This window comes from Anser anser (genome assembly GCF_964211835.1).
Source record: "Anser anser genome assembly, chromosome: Z".
NCBI classification, from domain to species: Eukaryota; Metazoa; Chordata; class Aves; order Anseriformes; family Anatidae; genus Anser; species Anser anser.
The window spans coordinates 7,885,707-7,908,464 of NC_139723.1; the positions used below are offsets into that span (position 1 = coordinate 7,885,707).

The 22,758-nt window shown below is 39.8% G+C and overlaps 1 long non-coding RNA gene across 1 annotated transcript in view; it reads right to left on the reverse strand.

Annotated features, from left to right (window-relative positions):
* The window catches only part of LOC310889701, a 48,078-nt gene extending 26,617 nt beyond the window's left edge, over positions 1 to 21,461 (reverse strand). The window contains exons 1-3 of the long non-coding RNA XR_014576717.1: positions 21,335 to 21,461; positions 14,124 to 14,240; positions 8,028 to 10,523 (exon numbers count right to left, since the gene is read on the reverse strand). This is a non-coding gene — a long non-coding RNA (uncharacterized lncRNA). The remainder of the gene's footprint in view (positions 1 to 8,027; positions 10,524 to 14,123; positions 14,241 to 21,334) is intronic.
* Positions 21,462 to 22,758: the final 1,297 nt, after the last annotated feature.

The following is a 22,758-nucleotide window of genomic DNA, read 5'->3' on the forward strand; positions in this document are numbered from 1 at the left end:
AAGGTTACATTTTGGCAGTCATCTTCATGGTACATTTGGACTATCCCAAACTCTTCTAACTTGATTCTCTCTCACCCAGCAATGTAAGGTATTTACATTTCCCTTTTTGTTGGTCTAGATAACTTGCTTATTTGGGCCAATTATTTTTCCACTTCTTGGCTCCAGCTCTTCCCTTAGCAAGTATTGTAATGTTCAGCAAAAGGAATCCAGCTGGTTGAATGAAGACTTTACATAAATTAAATGGGAAACTTGCAGTATGCCAGTTTTTCATCTAAACAACATGTGCATTGAAGTCTGGATAACAAAAGAGCCTGTGATTTCAAGATTTCGTTTGTAGGCACTTCTGACAAAAGACACTGCAAAATGTTAACAGATCTACATCTATTTTATCTCAAAGTTGCCTAAGGCAGTATAAGCCTAAAACAAGGGACGTCCGAGTCGTCTAGCAGTATGCTGGACTTTAATACTTTTGCCACTGAAAGAAACCAAGTTAAAAACTACAAGCATTTGTCACCTTTACTTCAGGCTGAGCTATTCTGCCTACTACACTTCAGAAGCCAAAGCCACTTGAGCTTAGGAAATTTCCTTCATGAAAATACGTCCCTCTTTGGGCCTTCAAACACTAATTGGCGTAAAAGAACCAGAATGAAGATGATCATTTCATCCATTTTAACCAGTTGAAGTTTTGCCCACAAATTTTCAGCCATGTGAGCCAAAACATGCATGAAATATCTCATCTGGGAAGTTCTTAATATTTTGTACAATACATAAAAATCTAAGTAATCTAAGTGGTAATTTGTAAAAATTGATCCCTGAACAGAAAATTTATTTCATCTTCTCTTGCTGTTTTAGATAAAATTTAACAACATCTTGTTGAAGGCTTAGTTTTTATTATTATTATTACTATTATTATTATTATTATTTATTTTATTTTGCTGTTTGTTTTTTTGTGTTTGCTTGGAACATTTTTGTCTTTCTTTTCTTTCTCTCTCTCTCTTTTTTTTCTTTTTTTTTTTGTCTTCCTTAGTATGACAATATTGGAGAACAAATAGCAAGATAAAGCTAAAATTACATTATTTCATCGCTGTTTTGATTGTGTATCTGAAATTCTGTGTTAAACTGGAAAATTTTTTAAAATTAGATTTCAGAAAGTTTAAAATAACATTTTTGTCTTCAGTAGGGACTTTCAAAGGATTGAAAATGAATTAGAAGCTTAAATCCCACTGAAATCTGATATAAAGTAGTCCAAGTAATGTGTGTGTTGTGGCATTGAAAATTCCTGCAATATTAAAAAGCAATATACCATTTCTTGTTACTATACTGCAGTAGAAATAGAGACAGGTGAGCTAGCAGGAATGGTCTTGCTGACTTCCAAGAGACCAGCTCTGATCTTAGTTTTCTCAGAAGACAGAAGATTGTTTTTTTGTTCTCCAGTAAAATATCCATGACTTTTAAATTGCATCCACAGATTGTGAAGAATCGTTCAGTGCCACAGTCCAAAAACCCAATTCTGCTCTGTGGTATCCGCAGTGGGAGGTGTCCTTATTTGTAGTTGGTTGGAATTAGTCAAGACAAACAAATTAAGCTTGTCCTTTCTCATCCACATTCAAACATTAACAGTCCTATTTCAGCTGGCAGGAAGTGTACACCATCACTTCAGAAATACAGAGTAAAATCCTCAACTGACAGAAGGATAAGCATTTTCATGGAAAGAATCAGGGTTTCACCCAAAATGTGTCTCATCTGTCAATGTCTCCGTTTTCCAAAGGTACTTATTATTTGGAATTTTTTATGACATTTCTTCCTGTCTCTCAGCTGCCCACATGGATTTCAAACAGCTCACAGTCTTTGGTACTAGATAAGCCTGCTGGGAGCTAATTATGAACAGTGAGATAATACAAAGGGTATTTTGTTCTGATTCATTCAGCATGCAAATACTTTGTGGCACAAATGTCATCGCGGGTGAGAACTGGAAATTTTTTTCTTCCATGAATTCTTTGTTGGTGAATTTTGGGCTAGGTAATCCAAGAACAAATGGTACAGTATCATGATTGGAACAAAGTCAGTAAAAATGAGAAAAAATATGTTTCCAGTATTGGGCTGGCTCTTCTACTAGAAGGATGAAATATTTCTAGTTTCTGTATGCAACTAAGCTGAATGTGTCTCTGTGACACTCTACTGCTTTGGTTAACCCTTGTGGCATTACCCCTGCTGGTTGTTAGCCACACACCGATATCTTCTACAGGTTCTATACAAATCTGACAGAGTTAGCTAATTTACTTCAACATAGAATATGATCCTTAATTTCTTAAAGGTCCAAATGGCCACTAAAATGGGAAAGAATTCTTTCCAGATCTTTGTGTGCCTCCTGGATTCATCAATACTAACGAACTTTCCAGCTCTGGGAACACCCAACGCTTGTATTTGCATGACAAGAGGTTACCTTGGCAACTTGCCTCTGTTTCCCAATACCATACCTCCCTTAGTACCATGTTTCTGGGAAGCGTTGTTAGTGAGAAAGACTCACTGGGCAAGAGAGGCTGTTGAGGAAGGAGGCAGAATAACTGGGGAAAAACTGAGGCAAACCAGATAATCACAAGGCAGAAGCAGAATTATCTCCCAAGATAATTGCTAGCTCTTTTATTCTAAGGAAAACTCTCTTGTTTAGAGTTAGAGGTGAATTGTTATCGTCAGATGAGATATTGGCATGAGTAAGCTCCAAGCACCTAGAGGACATCAGTTCCAAACAGTTTTGGTGATACTTAAAGTTTCAGTTTTCCTACAAAGAAAGACCAACAATATCTGAAAAAATATATATATAAATAAATAAAAATAAAAATAAAAAATTCCCCAACACTCAATTATGTGTCACAGCATCGCTGGCTTTGTTAAACAAAGTTTAGTATTTATTTCTTTAGGGTAAATATATCAGTATGACAAGGGTTTCCTCTTTACCTACTTCTGAAAGGTGTAACACAGCAAAGATGGATGGTACTTTTTTTTTTCCTTATAGGAAATGTTGATTGGCAGCATTTGTACTCATTAGAGCATTTGCTCTCATTAGAGACTGTCTTACTAAGCAGAATACAGAAAACCCATATGTATCATCTTTTCCATTCTCAGCTGTCAGCGTGCAGAGACACCGGGCTTGGAGGAGAGTCAACTGTAAATGTTAACTGTTACAGTGACATTCATAGCCATGAAATTTCTGCAGGATATAGGAAATAATTATTTATTTTTACTCCAGGCTTATCACAGAAAATTGATTATCTCCTCGATTTATCCAGAATAAGATACAGTCTTCAGAGAAAAGCAGAGGTTCTAAGAAAGAAAGAAAGAAAGAAAGAAAGAAAGAAAGAAAGAAAGAAAGAAAGAAAGAAAGAAAGAAAGAAAGAGAAAAGAATGAGATTTTTGTTTTGTTTTTTGGTGAAATCAGAACAAGGACTTTCCTGTTGCTGGCAATGGTGTCATGTGCAATAATCTGGTCATTGTAAAGCCATATCTGGTCCTAATTCCCAACCCAACACCAGATGTTTTCAAGGACTGTTCCCTTGCAAGCCTACTTCGCTGGAGAACAATAATGCCCAGATTTCAGCTTCCATGTTTCGGCACCTCATCATGGTTGTTAGAGAATGTTGAGAGGGATTTGAGAGCTGTAATGCTGCCAAAGGCAGCTACAGTGGCGAAGGGGGGATTTGCAGTAGGGTTAAAGCTGCGGCTGAGAACTCAGCCCCCAGTGGGGCCAGGGCAGCTGTTGGGGCCGCTGTGCCTGACCCAGGGTCAGGGGGTTTCTCTCCCAGGGCATCCAATAGAGGCATGGTGGGATCTGGCACCCCTCCAGCCAGCAGTCCTCCACATCCAGCCTCTCTCACACGGATCAGATTGTGGGGGACTCGGGCCTCCAGTCAAGCCCCGCTAGGCCTGAGGTGCCAGCTCGGGCCCCATTCACGGCTCTCCTCCTCTCTGCCCCATGCACCATCACCCTGACTGCCAGACCCATCTTCTCCCACCCTCTGTGCACCGCCTCACCTCCCATGGGAATGAATGAAGGCACAGAATTTCTCTTACCACAAACCCAGCCTCTGTGCCAAGTCTCTCAGGAGGCGTACAGGCGAGGACCAACCTTCCTGTGGGTACTAGGATGGCCTAGTGGGTGCCTCTGCACGGACTGCAGTGTAGCCACACACACACAAAAAAAAATTATCCTCCCATGCTGCCTAAGCAAAACAAATGGTTTTCAGAAATCATCCAGATAAAATCTTCCTTCCAGTAAATCAAGAAGCAGGCAAGCTAAATGAATCACTTTTTACCAGGAAGGAACCCAACTGCTGATGAGTTATCTGGACTGTGAAGTCACCAGAAAAAAATACAGAGCAATGCTGAAAAATGTATGGCTCCTTTCTCAGTGACAGGAAACAGTTTTTCAGTATCCCCCACAGCCTGAAGCAGAGGGCTGTAAATTAGATGCAGGAAGTTGCACGAATGGGCAAATACACTTGGCATTGGTACATGCCATGAATACATGTACCCTGATGGTCAGTTATGTGCAAAAATACCTGTCATTTTGAAATATTTCAGTTGTCATGTGATGCCTAAAACATGAAACATGGGAGACATCCCTGAGATTCAACAGGTCTGCATGACATCAGGTTGGCACAGACTTGTTCTGCCTTCTCTCTGAAATGAACTAAGCTTATTTGCTAAGCAGAAGTTGTAGTCGAACTGTAGATACTCATAGCCATGCCATATACAGTCACGAGTTATCCTGTAGCAACAAAATGGACATAGCCAGCTCCTGCCTTGCTGTAAGACATGATTATGATGATACTGCTGCTCACAATCATGTAAGTAGAGGAGCCACTGAGTGCTGCTATAAAGTTTGCTAACCTCTAGCCAAAGGTCTTACAGGTGCTATAAAGAAATTAAGTCTACTGATTGTGATTTGTCATTAAAGCTGAGTGCTTAAAGGTCTCTCTCTTTTTTAAAAAAATGTACTTCAGTAAAAAGACTTAAAGTCCCAGCTGAGTCAGGCTGAATTATATTAAGCCCAATAAAAGCAGCCGGACCCATCCCACAGAGCAGCTTACAGAAAACACTTCAAAAGAAGAGTAACATTTTAAAGAGTTATTAATAAGAGCCAAATAACAAGGATTTGCAAAACCCTTATGTCTGTCTCTAGAAACATCTTCTAAGTGCTACTGTTTTTCCACCATCATTTCTACTTTAATCCGAACTTCAGGGTAGTGAGGCAGAGCAGTGTATATTTCCCTCCACAATAAATGATAGTATCTGCAAAGCTTTCCCTGCTGTCACACATTGCCTGCTCACCTCCACAATAACAAATCTCTGCTACCACATTCAAATGACGTTTCATCTGGTGACCAGAGCCTGGAATAAGACGTTGGTTGAGCACTTGTTGCAAACATTGCACCAGCTCTGCCTGGCCAGCCCAGCACACTGCTGCTCCAGCTGGACAGTGCAAATGCAGCTGCTCCTGCAAGGAACAACAGCCACAAAAATGAGGGAAGTGTCTTATCCTACGGACACAGTGAGGTGTAAGAAAAAAAATAAAAATGAAAATAAAAAAAATCACATCTGGATCCCCACTACAGTGATATTTGAGTGGTTCTGATTTAGATCATGAGAAATTTCACAGCAGGTCCTGGCCATGCTCACCCAGATGCAGTAACAGGCTAGTGACTGTGTGAATAGAACTGTGCAAATCTTCTGCAAATGCAGAAATTCCCACCAAATACTGACATATGAGATTTCAAATATGATTATTATTATTATTTTTTTTAAAAATATATAAACTGTCAGGTTGTGTCACTGAAAGATTAAGTTCTTTGTGGACTGTTTTCCTTTTAGGATTAGTTGCTTGAGGGGAAAGAAGGAAAAAAGAACCTCAAACCAAAACAATGTAATCATTGAAAGAAATAAAGAGGAGCACAATGGGTCCACACAAGGTAAGTGGACATTCTTCTAGGAATCCCAGCCTCTAGGTTAGGTCTGTCCTGGAGTAAGCTGACACCTTACCCACATCCACAAAAACCACACATGCCACCTTGTGTGGCCAGGTGGGCACATGCAAGCATGAGCCTTGGGTCACCACAGACGTTGAGCCACACAGCTCTGGCTTTATCGTCTCCTGCTCCCTGCCTCCCTTCCTTCTCCCATTTCCCACACCCATGGACGAATTGCTTGGAATCACTCTGTATTCACACAGGAGGTCACGGCGGCGTGCACGGCCCCCAAGTGTCCTCACAGACACAACCTTATCATGCTGCCTTGCACCTGGTGCACCCGGTGAGAACAACAGCGTGGGCGGGCCAGCCACCCCCAGCCCTCCCGCAGCCGGCTATCGCCGTTCTCATGGTTTATTTTTTCCTAATCAACACGACGTGGTGAAGAGCTCTTCTTGTCCCTGTGCCCCTTGTCAGCGGGGTGCCGGAGAGGCTGGCGGGCACCAGCAGGCTAATCCCCACACCACCCAGTGATAGGGCAGCTATTATTATCCCTGCTTCACATGGCAGTGGGGGAGCGGAAACTCTTGGAGATTAGGCATCTCAACCCAAGGTCAGGCAGAAAGGCCTCTTTTTCTCCTGTTCGGGGGCCCTTCTGAAGGAGAGGACAATCCCAGTGCTTACACCCAGCCTGCAGCAGGCAGAGCTGCAGAGATTTTAATGCAAGCGTTAAATTTATTGAAGAACAGGGAGAGTGTCCTCCGGGGCACAGGGTACAGAAACAGACGTCATCAAGTCAGAGGCAAGGTCACCAGGTCTCAGCAGACTCATTTATTTTGCCTCAGCTCAAATCATCGATGATGTTCACCATCAGTACAAAGCAGCGTGGCAGTAGAGGCTTCCTCGGTTGAAACACGTGCCCACCTTGCGTGCCGTGCACTATTGGGTTTGCTTTACCATTCTCCCACACATCTGCTTCCAGACCCAAACCACTCCAGCTAAAATTGCACCAGATGAAAGCTCCTGTCACATCACATCACAAAAGTGGCCAGAGTTGAGCAGGAAAGTGAGAAAGTGTAACTAAGGGCAGGACAAAGATGGCCAATACCATTTATTTATGGAAGTCAAACCACTTGGCTTCCTTCTACCTACATTTTTCCACCTGTAAAGCCACTGTGGTGTGTTGCACGTGTTTGTGGGTGTTGTAGGGTTTTGCTGCCCTGCAGCAGGATATTCAAGAAATTCAAATTTTGTTCTGCCTCAAAATGAAAATAACATACTGAAACCTTATTATTATTGTTGTTGCTGCAAAATGAAATCTGTATTCTATAGCCAGCCCTAAAAAATGAGTAACTTAAGCTTTCTAAATAGATGCAAATATAAAATTAAGACACATTAGTATGGCTACATTTGAAAAAGCAGGAAGACATTTAATCTTTTATGAAAAATTTCAGTAACTACTTTTGCCCTCTCCACCCGGACAGCTTGATGCAGTCCAGATGTTTAGTGTATGATGGGTGTGTACCTTCTGTCTCTGACCATGAGACCAATCCAGACATCCTTGGGTTCCTTTCCTTTTACAAATTAAGAGGATTTAAATCTGTTTTATCCTGGCCTGTCTACTCACATTCTCCATTAGAGATGGGTAAATCACAATAGGACTGAAACAGTGGCTTACATCACTACTGAAAGGTTTGTTGCCCAGGCAAACTCAGCCAAAATGTTCATCTATTTGAAAGGTTTTAGCCTGCATGACGAGGCAAGAATATAATAAAACCAGGCTTGATAATTTCTGGTTTTACAAAAAATAAAAAATATCCAGAGAGCCTTAATTCTGTGTTTTTGTGTTTATCCTGGGTTTTCACTCTGAATCAGAAAGTTAGAGGTGTGTGGCAGTGAAATAAATACATATATATATGAATGAATTAATTAAAATCTGAACCAAACGTGTTGTTTGGGGGAAGCTTTTGTTTTGGCCTGAGATATGGGATGTGTCACACTTCACCTCATGTACATGACTGTAACGTGCTGCCTTTGTGTTCTCTCCACAGCTACTTTATTTACCTTAGGAGTTTGCTGTCTCCAGAAACATCCATCTGCTTTGTTTTCAGTGCAGCACCACCTGTCAGAACCACCATGGGTAGCATGTGTTCTCTCAGTACCCTCGCACAGGACCTAAGCTGTCATCTCTTGTTCTGCTAATAGAAGGTGTAAGACATTCAGAAAATCTGTAGGTGCTTTTCATGTAGTGACAAATGCAGCATAGAGATGGTACAGCATCTGTTATACATGGGCATTTCTTGAAAGGTACACCTGGGAAAGCACACAAAGAAGATGGTCAGCCCTTTTTTTTGGGATTCCAGCTAAGGGCTGATTACAAATTTCAATCCCACAACCATCTAACTTTTACTGTGTAGTAAGGTATTCCAGATAATGTATATATTTAAAGGTGGGAGCATGCCTACAGGCAGTTTACCAGAGTGTGTCAAACATGCTGCAAATCTTCACCTCAGGTTTTCCCAAACTGTTCATATGTGCACACCTCTTTTAAATACAAATTATTATTTGAATTTATTGAAATATCTGCATTATTTTGAATCAATTGCATGACTGCATAAATGAAGCATTTGTACATGAAAGTGGACAATATTTAAGTCAACATACTCTCTTTATACACTGGAAATGGGGGAATGATAAGAAAAATAAAACTTTCAGACTCAGATTGCAATTCCCATAGGTAATCATTTTACCCCCTTCAGTCAAATGGTAACTTTTGTTTTTGATCAAAACCAAGCAAATACAAAAAAAAAAAAATAGAAAAACTCCAATATTAAAATAGATTTTGGTTATATTTTAGGTCAGTTATGCAGAACAGAGGTGGTATATGGCATCTGTTTAACAAATCCATGAGGATACATATGATAAAGCTACCAAATCATTAGTGATAATCTTATCATCACTGCTAACACTGTCAGCCCTAGCAGTAAGAACCTGTAGAAATCCACGCAAAAGCAGACAACCTCCAAGGTACACTTTTATAATTAAGAAATCTTTCATGTAAGAAAGGAGGAAGAGCAAAATAATGAATACAAAATTTGCTTGGTATTTCATAGAGACAGTAGAATGCCAGAGTGATTACATTATCACACATATAAGCAAGATAAGGAAATCAGCCAGAGAGGGGTAGACAAATTTATTCCTAGTGTCACTCAACACTCTTTAAAAAGGTTCATGAAGGATAAATGCATGCTGTTCAGACCATATTGCGGAACAGAAAGACTAACAGCTCCCCTCCTCCCCGAGCTAATTCTTGTATTATCGCATTAGTAATGGAGGAGGAAACTAGAGAAAGGGTTGGTAGCAGAGGACACATCCATGTAAGTGAATGGCATTGTAAGGCCAATTTCTGTCTTATCTGAAAGGCCATGGAAACTGGGAGAGGTACCTAGGGAGTAAAGAATGGTAAATCTTTGAACCACCTTCCACAGAGCTTAGAATGAGTATCTGGGAAGCTGTAAGATGGGTCTACTTCGGTCCTACAAGAAATGGTGCAAGTCTTCGCAGGGCACATTTCTGGGCACAGGAAGGAGATGGCAGATAAAGGGAGCATCCAGCATGGATTTACCTTGGGTAAAGCATGCCTGACCAGCCTGATTGAATTCTGCCATAAAATAGCTGGTTTTATGCATCAGGAGAGCAGTGGATATCTTTTAGCTAGAATTCTGCTTGTACTTTCGGATTCCCCAGCAGAAGTCACTGATCAGCTGGGACAAATCCAGGGAATGGCCACCATGATGACCAGGGTCTGCAGCATTTTCTGAGGCTGAAAGAACTGGGATTCTTCACCGTGGAGAAGGGACAGCTTCCAGGGAACTTATAAGCATTTCCCCAATACCAGAAAATGTAGACAGCCTTTTCACAGTGGCATGTGTTGGTAGGACGAAGGACAACAGACAGAAGTTGAAACAGGAGAGGTTCAGTCTGAACAGGGAGAAGCATCTCCCCTGTGAAGGCAGTGAAGCACTGGAACAGGCTGCCTGGAATGGCTGTGCCATCTCCAGCCTTGCGGGCTTTCAAGACTTGACTGGAAAAAGCCCTGAGCAAATTGGTCTAACCTCTGAGCTGTCTCTGCTTTGGGCAGAAGGTTGGCCTAGAGGTCCTTGCCAGCCTGAATAATTATTATATGGCCCTCTGAATCCTCTGGCCCTCATCAGGAGAATGACTTCTATAGGAATTGGTGATGTATGGTCCCAAAGTAGTCACAGTGTCTGTGGATAACCAGGTATCATAGACTCTCACCTTAAGTATATTTCAAGGTATTTGCCAATGAGGAATAGGTCACAAGAAGCTACTGAGAGGGTCCCAATATCATGTTTTTAAAAATACAGCTATTGCACAAAAACTGGAAGGTATTTGTACCTCTCCTTGTCTTTAAAGATACTCTACACAGGTGAAGAATGGATTGTCTTGGCAGGGGACTATTACAAACAACTAAGTTGAAGCAAGGAGAATATCCGCCTTTTAGAGGTCATCATAACAACTGCGGCCATCAAATGGAACCTGGAAAACGAGTATGAAGAGAAAAAAAAATGCTTATTTCAGACATATAAGTGGAACAGACAAAGAGGGAAAATTAAGAGTTTTATCCTCTACTGAGCCCAAACAATACCTGATGATGAGAAATTGGAGCATACAGAGTCATCTCCCCCAAATTCCCTATCCTTAAGACTGGTATGGACAGTGTTGATGCTCAAAGTGTTATTTCCAGACTGCTCTATGCTTAGTCCTGCTAAAAGTCCCACTGATTGCTCTGCTGGTCAGAACCGTCCCCATGGCAGTGTCTTCTCTTGTCCCAGACACACGTTCAAAACGTGTGTATGTGAGGAAGGGGGAAGCAGGAACCAGCATGAAGCAGCTGGCTATATTCATTTAAGGGGAATCCCCAGCCAGCTGTTACCATCAACTTTTCATTGACTATGGCCAGAAAAAATAGAGCAGGGGCCAGGATATACTCAAGTGTTAACTGCAAGCTGTTATCTATGCTCTGTAATAATGAGTGCTATAGAAACTTGTATGCTTTGCTCCATCACACGGCTGCTCTCCCATGCCAGCATGTACATAGCAGATTTTTGTTTTTATAATCTCAAGCATGTCATTGCTTACTTGCTCTCTTGAAAGTCAGCTGTTGGGGTGGGAAACTAAGAAAAACAGATGTTTTACTTTTCATGCTGAGGAAGTGAAATTAGAGATCATCTTCTTAAGCTTTTTGTGGAAGAAAGTTCAGAAATATGAGGAAGGCTATACTTTTAACCCTATAGAGCTTAAGCAGCAAATCCAGTAGTTCATGACGACTAGAAAACACAAGAGAAATAAATGATATGGAGGGGAAGAAGAGTACAGGGGTAAGAAAATGGGGTGATCATCCTTCATTCTTAGTTAAATATTGACCTGAAAATGCATTTTCTTCATGTACGCTACCCTAGGTAAATTTCTACTACTTGCAAATCACTTACTTAGGAGTCCTACAATGTTTGTATTTAGAATGAGAATTTCCACATCTGACCTTCGGGAGCTAATACTACAAGGATCCACTGCTAAAATGGATACATGCCGGTTATTGTAAAATGTATACATGTTGTGGCTGGCATCCTAACGAGATTTGAGTACAAAAATCCTAATAATTTTCTTGTAGATTTTTTTTAAGGAATATCTTACAGCCTTCAAAAGGACTACTGCAATATCAAGTCAGAAGGAATGAATGGATAGGAAGCTTTAGGCAAGCAGCCTAGAGTAGGAAGTCTTTGTGCACTGCCAGCTCTTGACAATAAGTGTTGGATGACGTAACATTCATACCATGGCCCTATTTAATTTCTCAGTGTTATCACAAATGGGAAATTAAACATTTTTCTCACAATTGGATATATTTGCTGGCTTGCACCATATCCTTTTAATTTAATTTAAGCTAGCAACAAATCTGTTTTTCATTTAATTACAGCTTGTTTCTCATATATATATATGTTTTGTGTGTGTGTGTGTGTGTGTGTGTGTGTAGTACTGCGAGTTTATATTTATCATAATGCTGGCTTCAACCATAATTCCAAGTTCACATGCTGTTCAACTCTCAGACTCTTCAGATTTAAACTTTAGCCCAGATCTACGGTCTTTCAATTGACTTCTGTCTTTGAAATAGCCCAAATCAAACCCCTGAAGCCAAAGACCTCTGGCGTCTTACAGGGCTGAATATGGAGCCATACCAAAGTCACAGCTTGAGATAATTGCTGGCGAGATCCAGGCATAACCAAAGGGAGCCTCATATATGTTTTCTGTCTCACTTTTGCTAATGTCCTTAATGTTAATTCACCCGCCATTTTTTCTTTTCTGCCTCTGCCAAGCAGCGATTGCCAACTGTGCCAGTCTGCTGTGCAGCTTGTCAGGAAAATAAACAGAGCTAAAAAAAGGATGGCCAAATGCACTTTCAGATGTTAACCACTCCAAGAACAGATGAACTTGGGTCACAGGAGATAATTGATATGCAATGCTTCAGCACATTCTGGGTTCAAACACTATCCAATTCAGTGAAAGTAGACATTTTCTCATGAGAAGCGGACTGCAAGCAGTCTGAAAGCTCTGTTGACAGGTAATTCAGCTCAGATATGCATATTCAGGTCTTTCTCAGCCTTCCAATTCAACTCCCCCTAGAGATGTTCCAAAAAGAAAACTCAAAATTGACTGTACATTTGAACATCAGTCTCAGCAGCCACATTGTTTCCCAGTGAAAGATGGGAAGAGAGGAAGCCAGAAGAATCCAAAGAGCACTTGTTTGCTGCATCATTTGTCATGAGGTCTTTGCGCTGCATGAGAAAGCAGTCACTAGGAAGTTAGGAGGTCCAAAACCCGCAGTAGCGTGCAAGACCCAGTGGGTGTATGTGCAACCACTCTGGGTCTGATGTTAAATCTTCTGAAGCAGACTGGGGAACCACAAGGGAGAACTCCCAGACTACTTGAGGGGTAGATTCATGTACTGCAGGGATGGCAGCACATTTAGCCAAACTGGAACCAGAGTAGGGCAAACAGAGGACAGCTTCTCTGAGCTCCCAGTTCACCCTGCCTGCCTAAGTAATTACAGAAATCTTATATTTTTCTTCTCCAAACCAGCAAAACAATAAGTTTTAAAAGTATGTAGAAGATAATCTATGGTTTATTGTATTTATTTTACTCTTTAAACAATTCAAACCACATATTCTAAAAGATATAATCCTTTAAAGGATGGTCCTTCTGGAAAAGGAAGAATGTAGGAAGAAAGAAGGAAAGAAAGAAGGAAAGAAACAAAGATAGATTTATGAGGTTGCTTTTTTCCCTGGTGATGGAAAACTTATTAAAGGGAATGACAGCAATAAATACCCTTTGGAACCCAGGAAAAGTGCAAGTTTTAATGCCAAATGATGGTGTTTTTCTTCATTAGAGAAAGCATTTTTCTATTTGAATTATATATATATTTTTTTCCTTTACCTAAACATATGGACTCACTCACTGAATCTGAGCTGACTTTTCACAGCAGTTCTGCGGCTTGGAGTTGTGATTTTTTTCTCCTTGGATATGCTAAAATGATTATAATAGGACATTTTTATAAAAAAAGACAGTAAACACTGTTTCTCCACATTCACATATGATTTTTATTTTATTTTATTTATTTATGATTACAGGAAACATACTGGAATATTTTTCCTTTTCTTTTTTTTCCAAAGCATGAGACAAAAGAAGGGAATCTCCTGTCTTTTCCCACTAGGGGTAAAAGCACGGAAAACAGGTTGGATGTTTCCAGCTACAGTTTTTTATCTAGATATAAATTGCACTTATTTTTCAGACAGGTCTCTAGGTCTCCGTTAGCTTCAACATACTAGGCCATTGCATAAACCCCTTCTGGTTTCTGATAACTGGCTGCAACTGCTTACCTGCCTCTGCATCTCCTTAGGTTTTGATTCCTCTTCACTTGTGAAGGGCATGCGATCACAAGCTAAATGTTCTCACCTCTCCATGACCTAGAATTTCACACATGAATCCAATCTCTTTTCTTTTTAGAAATGTGTTATCTTCATCTTCAAAGTACCGCAAAGACTTCAGTGAAATGCACCAAAAAGATGTTTTCCATTTATCACTTACCATGAGTTATTTCGGAGTGGTGACCACTACAGACATACAGTACTGTTAGTACTAACTCTGTGATGTGACAGCTTGGCGTATATTACTTTTTTTCTTAAACTCCAGTGGAAGCAAAATCTGAAAAACAAGACAAAATCTTTATGAGCCACACAATGAACTCTGGCAAAGTTCAAAAATGATACTTTAAAAGTATGTTTTTAGGTCCTTATAAAATTACTTAACCTGATAATTACATAAAGAGCCCCTACAGAAAAAAAAAATATATATATATATATCATGCAGAAATCCTTCTTGTAACTTTAAAACTAAAAGTTATTTATTTGAATTGCTAATCCAACATTTGATAATTTAATGATGGAAAAAGTTATATCCAGTGATTCATTATAAATTTTATTTTTCCATGAACTAAAATCACACGGCAAATTGACCAGTGGCTTTCTTCCTTGCAAGTGGCCAGCAAAATACCACATAGGTTAGCAATTGTGGCACTAAGGGACATGGTCTGGTGATGCGACTTGGTAGGTCACGCTGATGGTTGGACTTGCTGATCCTGAAGGTCCTTTCCAACCTAGGTGATTCCATGAATCACCAGCACAGGGAGAACCTCTGTGTATCCGAGTCTTAGGAAACCGATTCCTCACCATTGTTTGGCACAGACCAAAATCCTTTCTCCAGTTTCCCAGTTACTTTGTAGGTCCCCATTGGCATGCATACGCAGCATCAGGCACTACCTGCAGCGCTGACCCAGCTGGAACTGGAAGCAGCCCAGCTACACGACATCCATCTCCAAGTGGGCTAATTTGAGAAGAGGTCCTGTTGTGCCACTGGGCAAGGTGGCTGCTGGTAAACCAGCTCTTCCCTTTGGTGCTTTGCTTCCCTCATACACTGTAATCAAGCCTCTGAGAAAACATTCCAGATGTGCCACCCTCCACAACTCTGCTGGTCTGCCCTTCAGCACCAGGGCACAAACACTGACCCACTGACGCGGGGGCTAAGCATGGTCCAAGGAAGGTCCCAGATACCAAGAGCAACCTCCTTGATTTTTTATCACAGTCTCCTGCTGCACATCCCATCCTTCTCCAAGCCTGCCCCAGATATGCCTGCTCACACTGAACAATAGGGACAGCAACAGGTACCAGTGGCTGCACTGGAGAGGACCAGCTAGCTTTGCCCAATCCTTTTAATTTTCAGCAGCCCTCCTACTGTTGACAGGATGAGAGCTGAGACTTGCCAGAGTACATCCTAAGCTGAGCAGAGTTACTCCGCAGCTCTAAACTAATCAGATCAGCGATAGCATTTTGCACCATTTTTCTTTTTTGCATGCAGCATAAAAAGGCTTGGGTGTCGCTTCCACATAGAAAACAAATTGTAAAGACATATATGGAGCAGCCCTCTCTATCCTACAGGTTTTCTGCATGCTCTGCCTGCACTAAATCCCAATAGAAGCATTTCTGAATGGCTATTAATACCAATTCCTAAATTAATTGCATTGTCACAGACAATTTTGAGAAAAAGACAACACTATTTTCCTTTTTTTAAAATATATGAATAAGTGTTTTGTCCTTTTCATGCATTTTTAAATGAAAATGCTCTGCAGGAAATACAATGTTGGGTCCATTAACACTGTGGCCGTAACCAGCTGAGATACTGACTCACATGCACTCCTGTGATATACTCCCCTTGGCAAACTGAAAAGGATTTTGAACTCAAGAGTCAGAAATCTTGCAAGTCAGAATGACCAACATAATGCAGCGCAGTCCTATGAGACGTTGGGCAATTTTATTGATGTTTGTGGAGTAAGAGGTTGCTTCACTCCTCATTGGCTTTCATCCCTTTGCAAATAGTTATCCTGAAGTCGCTCATGCAAAGAAACTATTTGGGCAGCAGGCACTTAAAGGAGTATGGTACCTTGAGGACCATGACAAAAATAGTTTCACTGTGAAATCCATCATTTACACCATTCCATCCAGCACCACGTAATCTTTAATTGTAGAACTAATGCAGGGGACTCTAAAATCTGTAAATAAATTTCTGATTTATTGCATGTTCATTACTGATTGAAGTAGGGAATAATTAGGAATGTAATAAAATCAAGAGGATACATACACAAAATGGATTCTTCCTCTTAAACACGTCTATAAAATAACAAATGCAAGTAAGGGTTGTTGAATTTTTATGATGGGAAGTATTATGAAAATCAACAAGCAATGTGTAGAAATATCTGGAAATTAAGGTCTTTCTTGGTCAGTAAGACAGCAGAACCTATCATCCTGCAACTCCTCCCCCCAGACTAGCTATCTACCAATAGGATGAATTAATTTAACAGGGAAAAAGATAATAATAAATAAATCAAAATCCTGGAAGACAAAACAACACAGATGGGATCAAAAAGTAGCAGCAGCCTTGCTGAGGCTGGTTATAGAGCCAAAGAACCCCAAACCCAACAGAGAGCTGTGTCTGGGGAGGGATGCTTGCAGGAGGAGACTAGAGCCAGGAGGAGCACTACCCATCCCTTCTTCCCAGCTCCTACACCGGCATTTCTGAGCCTCATTGAGCCCTAAGTGACACTGGGACTGCCCCATGCAATGACAGTCACCAAAAGACTTATTCTTTGCAAATTTGTCTAATCCTGTTAAAACCATTCATACTTTCGGTCTCTGTTCTATTCTTCAACAATGGCTTCCACAATTGATTTAGTTATTGCTCACTTCAGTTGACTGAAGAAAAATATCTATGTACCTATAAAGGGAAAGAAATGGATATGGATTTTAGATTCAGAGTGCTTTAATTAACACACACACACATTTATATGAATATCCACAGAACAATCAGTTATAAAACTTGCTGTTCAGGGATTATAAAACTGAAAGACTAAATCCCACAAACAGTAAAAATATCCAGCAGAATAAATTGGATGGAGTGAGTTAATAAGCCCGCACTGCTGATCTCATTACTGTACCTGAAACAAGATCACGTACCAACTGACAGCACATTTCTTATCTATTTCACTTGTATGAGCTGCTTTGGGTGTATTTCCCAACAGTTGGCATGAATTTGTACATTCAGGGAAATGGAAGAGGATAGATGAACATGTTTTTATGCTCTATGAAGGCTAAATTGCTCCTTTAACCAAGCTCACAACGATGGGAGGTGACTAACATCCCTCTACCAGACACAGTCCAGGGAGACCTTTGATTTGGGCAGCATGAGAGTCCCAACTCCTCCCCTTCCAGCCCTGACACAAGCAGTGTTATTGTAGTGCTCCTAACCTAATTCAACCCACCAAGAGAACGAAACCCAGTATCTTAGGAGAATCAGGCCTGTGCACTTCTTGCTTTGTGCATTTTGGTCAAAGCTTTGGCAAACACAGCAGCTTTTCAACACTTCCATGGCCAAATACCTACACCCCTGGCCAGACCTACAAAAGAGCTTGCTTTTTGGCACCTGGACTGATGCAGACAGGTTTCATAATGTGTCTGTTTGATCTGATAGCAGCAATGCTCAGTGCATAAATATATACCCCCTAGAAGACTGTCTCTTCCTTTCCAGGTGAAACACTGAAAAATTGCCCTGATAATAACAAACTGAAAACCTCCTAGGATATATGAAAGTTATCAGGATCTTTTGACTTCAGCGGTGTTGTTAAATTCCTGTATACCAAAATATCAAAACCAAAATAAAACTGTGAAGTTATTTGGTATCACTCAACTGTGATTAAGCAGGCATTCTCATGAGAAAATAAATAAATATATAAATAAAAATCTGAAGCAGATAAATATCACCCAGACCTGTTTCTAAAGCGTTCGCAGTATCAGACCAGGAAACTGTAAAAGTTTACTGGGACAAACATGGAAAGGAATGAGAGCGACTCATCCCTGCATGTGACTAAAGGAAAAATTAAGCAAATATTTCTAGGATTATAGCTCTGCCAGCAGGCTTTGCCACTCATTCCACCGTGGCTTACAACAATTTCCAAGATACAAAATTCATTGTTACCTCTAAATTTCAAACATTCTTATGTATGAAAAATGAATACATTTGAAGTATTTTTTTTTTTTAGGCAATACCAATTGTACTGAGTAAAGTATCAAATCCAATTAGCTTATTTTATATTATTTATATATATATATGTTTTTTGAAAAGGAAAACTTTCAAATTCAAAGTATTTTAAATTCTTCATCACTTTATTTTCAATGTTTTTCTATGGAAAATCATCTGAAGGTTAAGCTTTTCCTTGATTTTCAGATAATACACATTAGGATCAATGTTGAGTACTATAATCACCCTGAATAAGGTCTCTTTTACAACTTGCTGTTATGATTTGTTATTGCGGTACTGTAGTGATGCAAATTTGATTTAGTCATCTTGTGTTCTTATTAACATTTTATATGTACTTTGTACTAATGTAAATGGGCACCCAAAATGCATTTTTTAATATAATATTCAAAATTATATTCTTGCATCAGACAATCAGACCTGCAAGATTTCTAAACAAGCTCTTTGTGTGATGCAAAACTTTATCCAACAGAGTAGGCTGGTCTTAACACAGAAGAAATAAAAAGAAGTTGTGCACATTTATATGTTAGTTTGTTACAGTAAAGACTTCATGTGTTATTAAGCAGATTGCTACCACCTTATGATTTAAATGATGAAATAATTAACTTGTCTAGCAAAAAAATTAGAAAGGCATTCAAGGGAAACTAGCCAGAGGCAATTATTGTATTAGCAGTAATATCCTCCTTTGAAAACAGAAAATCTGCTTTTAAATGTCTTGTGGGCTATGGATTTGCTTCTGATGTCAACGGAAGGAAAGCAAGTTTCCTTCTCATTCTTTGAAGAAACACAGTTCATCACTGTCTTATCTGACATGTAGTCATTATGCCTTTTACTGAAGTCAATTCTTAGCTTCATGGGAGGTGTTCAGCAGAGCTCTTACTATAGAATAAAGACACCTTCCCTAGAAAAGTAATGCTGAAAGAAAAGTGGAATTTACTATTCCCTAAAGACATCTCATTCTGAAAATTACTTGCTAGAGCCAAACTTATGCTTGCCTAATTGAAGCCAAGTCCATTTGCACAACAAATGCTTACAGTTTCCCACTCAGGTTTTAACATCTAACTTTTGCCACCCACCGCGCTTATTTTAAATAGTACATTTTCAGCAACATTATTTACTCCAGTGAAGGCTCTGCAGCCTAGGAGCATGATTTTCAAGTGGAGTAAGAAAGAAAACAGGACAATTGTTCAATCACTCAACAAAATGTTTCCCAGATTAATTCATAACGTGTTTTCTTTTTTCTTTCTTTTTTTTTTATTTTTTTTATTTTCTCTTCTTAAATACGAAGAAGTAGCCTTGGTAGGCTATTCAAATACAAATTGACAGAACTGCACATGTACAAGCAGAAAATAGCAGCATATTGCCATGGAGATGAATCTGGTTCTGGCAATTTACCTACTCCTCCCCCTGCATAATTCTTAAGCTGATGATAGAGTTGCAGCAGTATCTCTGGGAAACTGACAGCACCCATCTCAACAAAGTTATCCATATCAATCTAGCTTGATAAATTACTAATACCTAGATCCTCCACATGGTGTTCAGCAGACTAGCTTACTTTACAGAAAGCACAACACCCACTCCTTCATAACCAAAGCAGCAGGGGAAAGGAAAGGAGAAAGGGAAAAGAAAAAATATCTATCCCTAAAGGCAAACAACAGTCAGAAAAATACGAATAATTCTCAGCAACAGCTGAATAGTGGAGCAAATGGTCTCATTTGCCTGGGTAATGGCATTAAACTTTGCTTGCAAGCTCTCACCTTACAGGTCTTTTTTATGCTCCCTCCCACCTCCCTCCCAGTTCTCCTGTTCTTTCAGGGCTGTTGCCAGTCTTGGGTCCTCATAGCATGTCCAATAATCTGAGATGTGCTGTCACACGGCAGGATTTCCAGTCTAAAGTCTATAAATCTAACTATTAAATGTTTCTGATGGCAAGAATAAGTGTGATAAGCTTTTTCTCCTAAATGTAAAAAGTGAACAAATAAACAATCACAAATATCTGAGCCAGAGCACAATGCATATAATGGGTATCTCTGCTACCTGATAGATTAATAAATGGCCATAAGAGATTCTAGAACCATATAAAGATACTCTGAAAAAACCTTATGAGGGGTCACAGACCAAACAAACATGTTTAATTTCAGAAAGGACTCCCAAAGCAGCATCCTCTTAATTGTTTTTTTTTTTTCTTTTTTCCGTATTTATTTATTTATTTATTTATTTATTTATTTTCCTAACTTTCCTTAGCTCTCTGGTGATGCCCCTGTAGGGTCATTCTCTGTTTTCAGGTGACTATCAGAAAACACCTCTGGTTTCCTCACCAAGTTTGGTCTCTGAATCTGACTCTCTGAATTGTTCCTGAGAGTCGCTAACAGTTGTCTACTACAATAAATCTTTGAAAAAGAAAACAAAAGATGCATTGTTTAAATATGCACTGTCACTGTAGAAGTAAATAAGTGCAATTAATGTTTTGCTTTAAAAACCGTCTGGTTTCTGTATGCAGAAAAACCTGGATTATATCTATTGTTCAGATGAAATGTAATAATACAAACTGGTTATAAAGGAAGTTGTTTATACAAGCTCCTTTCCACCATTATTCCTTTCCTCTCTTCTCTGCTATTATTTATTTTAAATTCTAGTTTAAGTGGATTAGATTTCATCCATAACCAGTGTGTGACTGCATGTTGCCACCCTGCCAGCTTCTGCTAAGACCTCACTGAAATCAGCTGCTCCCCAAAATTCTGCTTTTTCTATTAAAAAATTTCCAATGCTTTCCTTCCAAAGGTGGTTAGAAAAGCATTCTAGTACTAGTATACACATTTTGTTAACAGGTATTTCATAATCAGAGCCTGGGTAGTATCTAACCATCTGCATATTGCACAAACACAGACACAAACTGGCAGTAAAATAAAATCAGTGAGAGTGCAAGGTCATGTGCTTGAGAATCAGAAAAGTTAAGGCTTAAAGCAGCCTGTGCCTATGATTAAAGACAGTATCATAATTAATAACAGTGGACCTCCTTAGCTTCCACTCTCCAAGAAACACTTCTGGTACAGTCCAGATCTGGGAAAAAAGCAAGCTTGAAGTCTGACATCATATCTCCATTTGGAATGAGTCATCACACTGAGACCCTTTGAGTCACTTAACACCCAACTTACCACTTAAGGTAAGCCCAGAATTGACAGAAGCAGGCAGACCGCTGCGCTGTTGTCAGCAACACTGCAGAAACAGGAGATTTTGCAAACACTTGCTGATGGGAGATGAGAGGCGCACCCTTTGATTCTGCTGGAGGCTCCACAGCAGAGAATATCCTATGCATCACATTACTTTCTACCCAATCTCTCTCTATTCTGTTCTTTTCCCTCTAATTTATGCTCTGCCTTCCCACCCTTGTTGTCATGACAATGTCTTTCACTATTTGCAGTATTCCTGTCCAGTTTCCAGATTCCCTTTCCAAACGCAACTGTTCCTTTTTCCATTTTGCTTGGCCACCCTGAATGTCCTGTTAACAAGTCTTCTTACTTCTTTTTCTTCTCCTGACCTGCACTCATCACAGATGGCCTACATTTTCTGTCTTCTTCAAAATCTCTGTGCTCAGGGATCTGACTTCTTATTCAGGTAAGCCTCACTCTTTCCATATACCTCAGACCTTTATCAGCTCTGCTTCTTTTCTTCCATATCACATTGGGTCCTAGACTTCTTGTTTTCCAGTTCAGGACTGTTTCATCTTTTCCACTGCTCATCACCTCTCACCTGCTAACTTCCAGTTTCTATTTCCCATTCGCCATTTTCCCCTCTGTTCCATTTCCACCTCTGCCCAGTTTCCACCTCTGTCCCCTCCTTCCTGGGCTCATTATCAGCATTGTTTTGTACTTTCATTTCAACATCCATGTCAAGCAGCCTCTGCCATACTGTTGGAGTATATCAAGGAAGCACAGGAGATAGTCTCCCATGCCATATCTAGAGTTCAACCAAATCCAACTATGCGGAGGATTACAAGTGAAACTGTAACAGAAATTCTGCCAAATTCTGCTCTCTGACATGTTCAGCATGGACAAAAATCTTCACCTCTTCCAGAGCTGCATTAACAATTTCTTTAAAATACTTGTAATTAATAAAGATTTTCAAAAGCACATGCATCATAAAAGGAGCTTTTGCTGCTAGCGCTCAAGTTTCTGGAGCTTCTCAGGGAAAAGCTGCCAGAATTCCTCCAGCAAGAACCAAACAATGTGGTTTTGTTCATTCTTGTTTTCAGAGGAAAGAAAAAAAAAAGAGAAGAAAAAAAAAAGGTATTTTTCCTCATAATTACAGTTAGCCTAAAGGCACACATCTTACCTGGAAAGCTGAAGTTCAAATGATTAATGTTCAGCAGAGTTTAAAGCAACAGAGAATGGAAAACAGTGAAAATACAGACACTATTAGTAGGTGGTGCAGCTAGTCTCACCTTCAGTGTAAACCATTTATTTTACTTTTTATTTTTAGAGCAAGATTCTCTGTGTTAGAGATAAAACACAGCTCACAGATCCGAGCACACCATCTGAACCTGTTGTAGAAACCATGTAGAGATGCCATATGTGCTATT